We start from the raw sequence: 10,404 nt of genomic DNA, 5'->3' as shown, positions 1-10,404 counted from the left end.
TTTGGTGGCTCTGCCGAGTTTCTCGTTTTCTACTTCGATGAGGGTGTATCTTCCAGGCGCATAACTAAAGATAATTGTTGCCATTGCTTTTTGTTGACTATCATTGCCGTTCTTAGGTGGTACCTGTAGGATGGTCTATACACTTGCTTTAAACTGTTGTCACACGCTTTTGCTTTTTGCTGGAGACTATTTGATTAGCTGAACTACTCAGCATAGAGTCAGGAATACAGGTAGGCTTCGCACAAAGGGCAAGTCCTGATCATGTTCCTTCTGCGTCTCACCAGGATGTGATCTTGTGTGTCTGTGTGTTTATGTCTATATATATGTATGTATATATATATATATGTATATATGAATATATATATATATATATATATATATATATATATATATATATATATATACACATATATATGTATGTATGTATGTATGTATGTATGTATATCTATCTATCTCGCTTTCCATACACACACATACATACGTGCATATGTGTGTGCATAAAGAAGTTACAAGTGATTTTATGTAGGAAACTTCCATTGCTAACATATCGGAAGTCGTAAATCTTTGTTGTTATAGCAATCGCATTTTATCGTTGTTCATCTATTTGTCACCGTTATTTGCCTACACGTCGACCGAAAGAAAATGAAGACATTACAGAATTTTGAATGTTTTTGAAGAGAATTTAATGGAAGAAAACGATTTTTTTTTTACTCGAAAATGTTGAGTTTTGGATCTTGTTCAATTTCTTTCAGCCACTTGAGGTATTTCGAATTTTCTTCACTGATGTGCATCCAGTTTTGTGAATTGAGAAACGCAACGCTGCGGTTCACCATTTTATGCTGAAATTGGTAGCGAAGTGTCTCTGGAATGTGCGAGTATACGCATCACAGGTCATTATAAATTACTGTTTCCGACAGAATCGAGTGTTTTACCCAGCAATACAACGATGTGCCTTTCCTCACTGACACAGATTGACAGCATTTTCTCTTGCTACAACGCCATTATATGTTAACATGATAACAGACATTCGCGATATCCGATATGTAGGCAATGAAGATTTCCGATTGGCTAAATACACATAACTTTAAATGCACGGGACACTTTATTATTAATTTCTAAGCAGTAAAATGCACTTTTCGTCGTCAATATGCAAAACTATATTTACTTTCACTTTTTGAAAATAATTTGGTGAAAACTAGAACTACTTCAAGTGGTTGGAAAGAAACATAATGAGATTCCACTTGTCTACTGGTTACTCAACAATGGTGGTGGTGGGGGAGGTAGTGATAGTGTTGATGGTGGTGGAGGTAATGCTGGTGGTGGTGGTCGTCGTTGTGGTAGTGGTGGTGGTCGTGGTAGTGAGGTCAGTGGTAAAGAAATATTTTCATTTAACTCTTGTTGTCCACAGCAACTGCCACCGTGGTGATCACATCAATACTAAAACGAACGCGCGCACGCGCATCTGTGTGAGTGTGAGCGTGTCATTAGGCGAGATAATGTGGGCAGTAGTATGTGTGTGTGTGTGTGTGTGTGTGTGTGTGTGTGTGTGTGTGCGTGTGTGTGCATTAATCAAGTTCAGTACAGATCTTTAATCTCTAAATATAGTCTCACACACCTAAACTAACGTATCAGATTGTAGGTCAGGTCAATGGTAATTGAAACAGAGGTAGAGAAAGGGAGACGGGGAAGGGTGAGAGGGAGAGGGAAAGAAGGAGAGGACAGATTAGAGAGAAGGAGAGAGAGGGAGAGAGAGAGAGAGAGTGAGAGAGAGAGAGAGAGAGTGAGAGAGAGAGAGAGAGAGAGAGAGAGTGAGAGAGAGAGAGAGTGAGAGACATTCAGAAACTAAGAAAGAGACAGACAAAAAAACAAGCAGAACAGACTGACAGACAGACTGACAGACAGACAAACAGACTGACAGAGACAGATAGAGAACTACAACTACAACAATAACAATAACGGATCATGGGAGGTAGAGGGTCACGCATGCGTATACATATATATATATATATATATATATATATATATATATATATATATATATATGCACATACATACATATATGCACATACACACACACACACACATGTACATACATGCATATGTGTATAGCTATGCATATATGGATACAGGACGTCACAAAACATAAACAACATGAAATACGAAAATAACGTTGGGTACGCAAAGAAAGTGAGAGACAAATGGAAAACAAGACAAGTAACATAAAAAACGACCCTTCATCAGTTGTCGGCTATCCTTTTACTCCTTATTTCGAGCTATGGACGACAAGATAAGACTTTGAAGGCAGTTGCTCCCGCGAACCAGAATAAAATTTGGGATTTGCGGAAGGGTCAAAGTTGGTAACGAAAACAGGACATACAATAAACCAAACCAAACGAATACAAACAGAGAGGGCTGTTAGGTTCAGACGAGGTAAGGTAGCGAACGCTGGAAGAAGATTCTTTGATAAGAGAAAAGATAGGAGAGGAGACAGGTAGGAATGCGTCTGGACTGCGTGACAGACTGAAAGAAAAGAAAAATGATCACGTGAGGAAAGGAAAGATGGACGATGGTCAAGTGTGAGCAACGAGAGAGAGAGAGCAAAGGAGGAAGAGGAATGCTCGAAATAAGGAGTAAAAGGATAGCCGACAACTGATGAAGGGTCGTTTTTTATGTTACTTGTCTTGTTTTCCATTTGTCTCTCACTTTCTTTGCGTACCCAACGTTATTTTCGTATTTCATGTTGTTTATGTTTTGTGACGTCCTGTATCCATATATGCATAGCTATACACATATGCATGTATGTACATATGTGTGTTTATATGTGCATATGTATATATTATTTATATTATTATTTGATTGAACGCCACGCATCCATTTCTAAGAATATATATATATATATATATATATATATATATATATATATATATATATATATATATATATATATATATATATATATATATTACAGTAACTCGTTCATATTTATTGATACCGACAAACGCGCACCCACCCCACACGACTGTAAACTGGGTATAATAAGTCTTAGGGTAACCCGAGAGGTGACGAGTAGACGAGGAAAGATGGTTTTGATTAAATTATCCTCTATGTGAAAGTAATCGAGTTTATTATTTTCTGTGAATTTTCTTTACATACGTGGGGGGGGGCGTGCACGCGTGCATGTGTGTGTGTGTGCGTGTGTGTACCTCGGGCTTCTATCTGTTTGTGTTTGCCATATCTGCTCCCAAGGCTTTGGTAGTGCTGCGGTTTTAGTAGAAGATACTTGGCAGGCGCTAGCGTAACGAAAACAGCCGACATGTTTGGTATATCAAGAAGTACTGCCTCGAAAGTAAAACCTCCTCGTCGAAACAAAACTCCGGAAGAAAATCAAAACTTTCAGATAGGAATTGTCAGACTATTACGCGAATTGTTAGAAAGGATCACAAAAGTACAGCTCCCAAAATTACTGCAGAGTTTAATGACCACCTCGAGTACCCAGTTTCCACAAAAATTGTTTGCCGGGAGCTGCACAAAGCCGGATTTCACGGAAGGACTGCAATCATAAAGCCACTACTTTCAAAAACAAACGTTGCAATGCATTTAGAGTGGAGTAAAAACCTACAGATTTGGTCCCTAGAGCAGTGGAAGAATGTTATTTACTCAGATGAGTCATCCTTTATCTTATTTCCAACCACCGGCCAAGTATACGTGTGGAGACAACCAAAAGAAGTATTTGGCCCAGACTGCCTTCTTCCAACCGTTAAACATGGAGGAGGATCTATGATAATCTGGGGTGCTATATGTTGGAAAGCCGCCGGCCCAATGGTTTCTCTTCATGGCAGAATTAATAGTCAAGACTATTTAAGCATTTTATCTGATCAAATTCATTCTATGGTTGCGGGACTGTTTTCGGAGGAAAATGCAATCTTTCAGGATGATAATGCACCAATTCACACAGCTAAAGTTGTTACTGAATGGCACGAAGAACATTCTAGTGAAGTTGAATATGTTATCTGGTCACTACAGTCCCCAGATCTCAATATTATTAAATATTTATGGTGCATTTTAGAAAAACAAGTAAGGAATCGATATCGTCCACCGTCATCACTATAAGAACTGGAGACTGTTTTAGCTGAAGAATGGACAAAAATTCCTTTGGAAACAATTCAAATTTTTTACGAGTCCATAATTTGTAGAATTCAAGCTGTAATTACGTCTAGGTGGTCCTACCCGTAACATATATTTGTCAACTAAGTGTGGCATCTTAACCAGGACAGTGCTACTGATGTTTATAGCCCTAGGAAGACATCTCCTCCAGCTATGTATGTATGAAGTACGTTCAAAAGTTATCCGATTTATTTTTTCTCACCAAAATTAATGCCACGTAGGCATCTTATCAAAAATATATATTTTTAAAAGTTCATAATTATTTCTTAGTAGTTTCAACAGAGTCCACGTGGAAGCGTTTTATGTGTGAGAACATAATGGCTGTATTGTGCGTTGACTAGAATCGTTGGCTGTAGTAGTAGTAGAGACCTTGGTCGTAGTAGTAGTAGTAGTAGTAGTAGTAGTAGTAGTAGTAGTAGGGACCATACGCCTAAGAAAATGAAAGAGAAAGAAAAAAAACTATCAGGATCTCCAGCTTCAATACCCAAATTATGAATTCATATTTATACCAGTAATAATTAGTGCATTTGGTTTTGTACGTACATGCCTAAGTGACAAATTGAATAAGCTAAGAGTTTCAAAAAAAAAAAAAAGAAGAAATCAACAAAGTAACTTGCACATTACAAATACAATCTGTAAGCAGAACAATAAGGGTATGCAAGACTCTTCTCAAGTTCAAGATAAGAATTTCCTTTTGCTATCTACATTTCAACGATTGCGCTTTGTATTTTTGTTAGAGACCGGCTCCCTCTGTACAAGAAGATATCAAGTAATTAAAAACAGGAGAAAACTTACATGGTGATTACTGCATCTTCGCAGGTGATTGCCATTTCCTTGTGCGTCTTCGTTGTTGATAGTATTTCTGATTCTCCATCCATGACCTGTCAGATAACAATTCGGTCATGTTGTACATCTGTATGGTTTGAAGAATAGGTGACAGACGAAAGTAGTGTCTTACTGTGCGCTTCCAACTGGTCAGGTCTGCACACGTCCTTGGGGCTTTCTGCTTGACCACCGGTGTTGGTCTGTTCTTACGTTTCCGTAACTTAGCGATTCGGCAATAAGAGAAAAATAGAATAGGTAGCAGACTTCAAGCAAATAAATAAATAAATAAATAAATAAATAAATAATAATAATAATAATAATAATAATAATAATAATAATAATAATAATAATAATAATAATAATAATACTGTCTGCTAAAGACTCAATGCGTAAAATTTGGGGGGGACGGAGCTAGTCGATTACATGGACCCCAGTGTTTCACTAGTACTTAATTTATCGACCCTCGAAAGGATGAAAGGCAAAGTCGACCTCAGCGGAATTTGAACTCAGAACATAAAGACGGATGAAAATACCGCTAAGCATTTCACCCGGCGTGCTAGCGATTCTGCCAGTTCGCCGCCTCAGAGAGTGCAAGCCTCCGCCAATGCAACCCTAACGTCCTCTCAATAATTAGCCGGAGATGATTTTTAAAATGAGAATATCTAATATAATAAATGCGAAAACTACTTTCTGTGTGTCAGTGTGTCACACTTAGATCCCCTCTCTTACTATTCAATGACACTCCTATTATTCCTCATGGGGTGAGAGTAATAGTAGGCACAGAGATGGCGAGGGCGGTGGCGAAGACAGAGAAAGAGAGAGAGAGAGAGAGAGAGAGAGAGAGAGAGAGAGAAAGAAAAAGGGAGGGAGAAAAAGAGAAACAAAGAAATTTAGGGAGAGTTGATGATGTATTATTAGAAGTAGTAGTGTTGATGGTGGTAACGGGACTAATAATAAAAGAGAGAGAAAGAGTGGGTATGTGAGAGAAAGGGTGAAATGATGTACAACTTTGTTTAATCGTGTCTTTTTGACAGAAATTCCCATCGCCATCATACTGAACACTACCATTTCTATTTTATCTTTTGCTTTTTTTAGTGGCTGTGTGGTAAGTAGCTTGCTTACCAGCCACATGGTCCCGGTTTCAGTCCCATTGCGTGGCATCTTGGGCAAGTGTCTTCTACTATAGCCTCGGGCCGACCAAAGCCTTGTGAGTGGATTTGGTAGACGGAAACTGAAAGAAGCCCGTCGTATATATGTATATATATATGTATGTGTGTGTATGTTTGTGTTTGTCCCCCTCAACATCGCTTGACAACCGATGCTGGTGTGTTTGTGTCCCCGTCAGTTAGCGGTTCGGCAAAAGAGACCGATAGAATAAGTACTAGGTTTACAAAGAATAAGTCCTGGGGTCGATTTTCTCGACTAAAGGCGGTGCTCCAGCATGGCCACAGTCAAATGACTGAAACAAGGAAAAGAGTAAAAGAGTATATAGGTCAAATGAAAGAGGATCGGGGAAAATGGCACATGATATGAAATTAACGAAACCCGACTAAATAAAATAGTTTCTATAGCTTCTTCACAACCTGCCAGGGTGTCTTCGTCATATATTTACTCACCATGCAGTTAAAGAGAAGAAATGATAGAGATTAGATATTACTCATTTTACCTCAGTTTAGACATCATGTTTTGAAACTTGAAAATTATCAAATTAGACATTTGTGCGGGTAAAAAAATTCACTAGGAATCCAACAGAGAAAAGAATATTGATTATTGTTAAACACCAAAGAATATCCAGATATTTTATTAGTAACCTCAATTAATATCGGATCAAAGTTAAGGAAAGTTTCCTTGAAAAATGAGGACCTGCCACCCAGCTGTTTCACACTCTCACAACTTTAACAACAACTATGCTCTTTTACTCTTTTACTTGTTTCAGTCTTTTTGACTGCGTCCATGCTGGAACACCGCCTTTAGTCGAGCAAATCGACCCCAGGACTTATTCTTTGGAAGCCTAGTACTTATTCTATCGGTCTCTTTTGCCGAACCGCTAAGTTACGGGGATGGAAACACACCAGCATCGGTTGTCAAGCGATGTTGGGGGGGGGGACAAACACGGACACACAAACACATACACATATACATACATATATGTATACATACATACATACATATACATGTATACAACGAGCTTCTTTCAGTTTCCGTCTACCAAATCCACTCACAAGGCTTTGGTCGGCCCGAGGCTATAGTAGAAGACACTTGCCCAAGATGCCACGCAGTGGGACTGAACCCGGAACTGTGTGATTGGTAAGCAAGCTACTTACCACACAGCCGACCAATTTTTACTCCTAATAATGATGCAACATTACAAAATAATGTAATTATTTCAAAGAGATAGAGAGAAAATAGCAAGAAATCAGAAGTTACTCATTCTGCCCCACCCCATATACACACATATATAAATATGCACATACACAAACATGTATCTATCTATATGTAGACATAGTCTATTCATTTATTTGTTGGTCATTTTGACTGATGCCACACTGGAGCACCGCTTTTAGTCGAACAAATCGATCCCAGGACTTATTCGTTATAAGCCTAGTACTTACTCTATTGGTCTTTTTTTCCCGAACCGCTAAGTTACGGGGACGTAAACACACCAACATTGGTTTCAAGCGATGGTGGGGAGCACAAACACAGACACACAAACATATACATATATACATACGACGGGCTTCTTTCAGTTTCCGTCTGCCAAATCCAAATTGGTCGGCCCGAGGCTATAGTAGAAGACACTTGCACAAGATGCCACGCAGTGGGACTGAACCCGAAACCATGTGGTTGGTAAGCAAGCTATTTACCACATAGCCACTCCTGCGCTCTGCATATGTGTACACACATACACACACACACACATATATATATATATATATATATATATATATATATATACAGGCATGTGTATACATACATTCGATAATTTCAACCAATCACTGACAAGTATTCAGCTGTTTATACTTACTCCTTTGGCACTTTAAGCGGTGTAAAGCGTATTTAATCTCCATTACTTCTGACATTTTGCAGAGGCAACACACGTGTGTTCGTTTTCCCTTTCCCTAACCCTAACCCTAATTGGCTTGCTCCTTCCCTCAAAAACCATGCCTTGTGCCTATAATAGAAAGGTTTATTAGCTACTGCCAATATGCTTCAGCCATTTATTGACAAGGAAATAATAATTTTATCACCGCCGAGAATCGTTTGTTTACGTAGTCAGCACTTAATTTTTACGGCTGAATGGACGTCAGTCATTGGTTGAAATTACAGAAATACGACAACTTTAACATGAAATAACTTGCGATGTACGTTTTTTTGTTAAGAAGACTAAGAGAAAAAGATGTTTTATATGACACATTCTACCAGTGTCCCAAGTTTCAAAGTGTTTCGTTAAGAAAATACTGGTGCCCCGTTTTGAACAAGATCCCGTGTGTATGTATGTTCTCTCCTTCCTTTCCCGAGCGTCCAATAACACTATCCGTATCACGTCCTCACTTTGTTGTCTTTTTGTTATTGTTTTTTTGTGTTTTTTGAACCCATATATATATATATATATATATATATATATATATATATATATATATATATATATACACACACGTATACGTATGTATGCATACATACATACATGTGATGGCCGTCCACTCGTGACCGAAGAAGACCATTGCCGACCTTCAGGAACATTCTGCGCTCTAGGACTAACTTATATTTTGCATTTGTGGCTCCATTGGTGGCTAATGAGCCCTGCTCTTGACAAGCATACACGACTGCAAACATTGCAGACCAAGCTTTCCCCATTCACTATACGAGCCGTGCGCTTTCGCGCAGCTCGCTTAAGTTCTTCATGCTGGATACGTGCTCTCTGAAAAGTGTCGATTCCCTCCTTAACCTGCTTCCTCCATCCGTGGCGATGACAGGCATTGTTCTCCCAGTCAGTGTCCTGTGTCCTGCATATCACAGACGTTTAATGAGGACTTACACAGTCCTTAAACGCAGCCTTGGTTTCTGCCGGAGTCTCCTTCCATTCACAAGTTCTTCATGGAGGAAATATGTTTCAGGTTGCAGAGAGCAACTAATTCCTTCCGGTCTCTTCAGTCTCGTGTCTGGTCCCAGCATGGCATAGCAAGGCAAACAAAAGTTGCTGTGTACCGTGCATGTGTACTGACATCGCTCCTCTACTCATGTGAGACATGGACTCTGTACAAACGTCAGGTAAGGGTCCTTGAACGCTTTCATCAGAGATGTCTCAGACACATTCTCAATGTTGGCTGGACCTCAAAAATTCCAGACACACGGATCCTGAGGACAGCTGATATCTTGAGTATTGAGGCGATGGTGCACAAGCACCGGTTACGTTGGACTGGACACCTTATTAGAATGAAGGATAGCAGGATTCCTAAGCAGATGTTCTATGGAGAACTTGTGAATGGAAGGATACATACATACATACATGTATGTATACACATGCCTGTATATCAGCGCGCGCGCGCACACACACACACACACACACGTATAACCTATAAGACTTATGCATTACTCCCCACGGTATACGATCATTATTAGTCTTAGTGAGATATTTCTTACCGACGTGCTCAAACAAATGTTGATATAAATTAAAATCATTTAGGAGTTAAAACATTGACTCTACACAGTGAGAAGATAAACAAAATAAACGAGTCAACTTCTGATATGCGATATAAAAGAAATATACAGGTTAAATTCATAAGTATGTTTAATAAACAACCATTCGGCCTTGCTAAATAAATAGATTCTTGCTAAATAAACAAATATATTTAAAGTAATGTACATACGATCTTACTACACAAAGTTGTCGGCGAAAGGACATTACTTGAATAATGAATACAAACTTTCCGTGAATGAACTGATATGCAAATGAGATATATCATCTCCTGTTGCTTCTGTATATTCTTTTTGTAAATAAGCTGCTTTTTTCTTCTCGCCTCCTCTCACTTTCTCTCTCGTCTGTCTCTCTAGCTCTTTGTGTGTGCATGTGCGCGTGTGTGTGCGTTTGTGTGTGTGTGTGTGTATGTGTGAATGTGTGTGTGTCTGTGTGTGCGTGAGAGAGAGTGTGTTTGTTTATCTGCCAGTTCTTTGTTGCCTATCTGTCTGTCTGTCTGTCTCTCTCTCTCTCTTTCTCTCTCTCTCTCTCTCTCTCTCTCTCTCTCAGACCAACGTGTGTTGAACGCATTGAAACGGTTACAACCATCCGAAATTAACTGAGTTGAACTTGAGTTCAGCTTGCAACAGAGGCTAGAGGCGTGTTCTGCTGTTTAAATCAAGGTCTTGTTTACACGGTCAGGGTGAACATCCGCATGTGAATTTATGAACAATTTAATC

The sequence above is a fragment of the Octopus bimaculoides genome, chromosome 8, assembly GCF_046866305.1.
Source record: "Octopus bimaculoides isolate indiv1 chromosome 8, ASM4686630v1, whole genome shotgun sequence".
NCBI classification, from domain to species: Eukaryota; Metazoa; Mollusca; class Cephalopoda; order Octopoda; family Octopodidae; genus Octopus; species Octopus bimaculoides.
Note: the sequence above shows the minus strand (reverse complement) of the source record.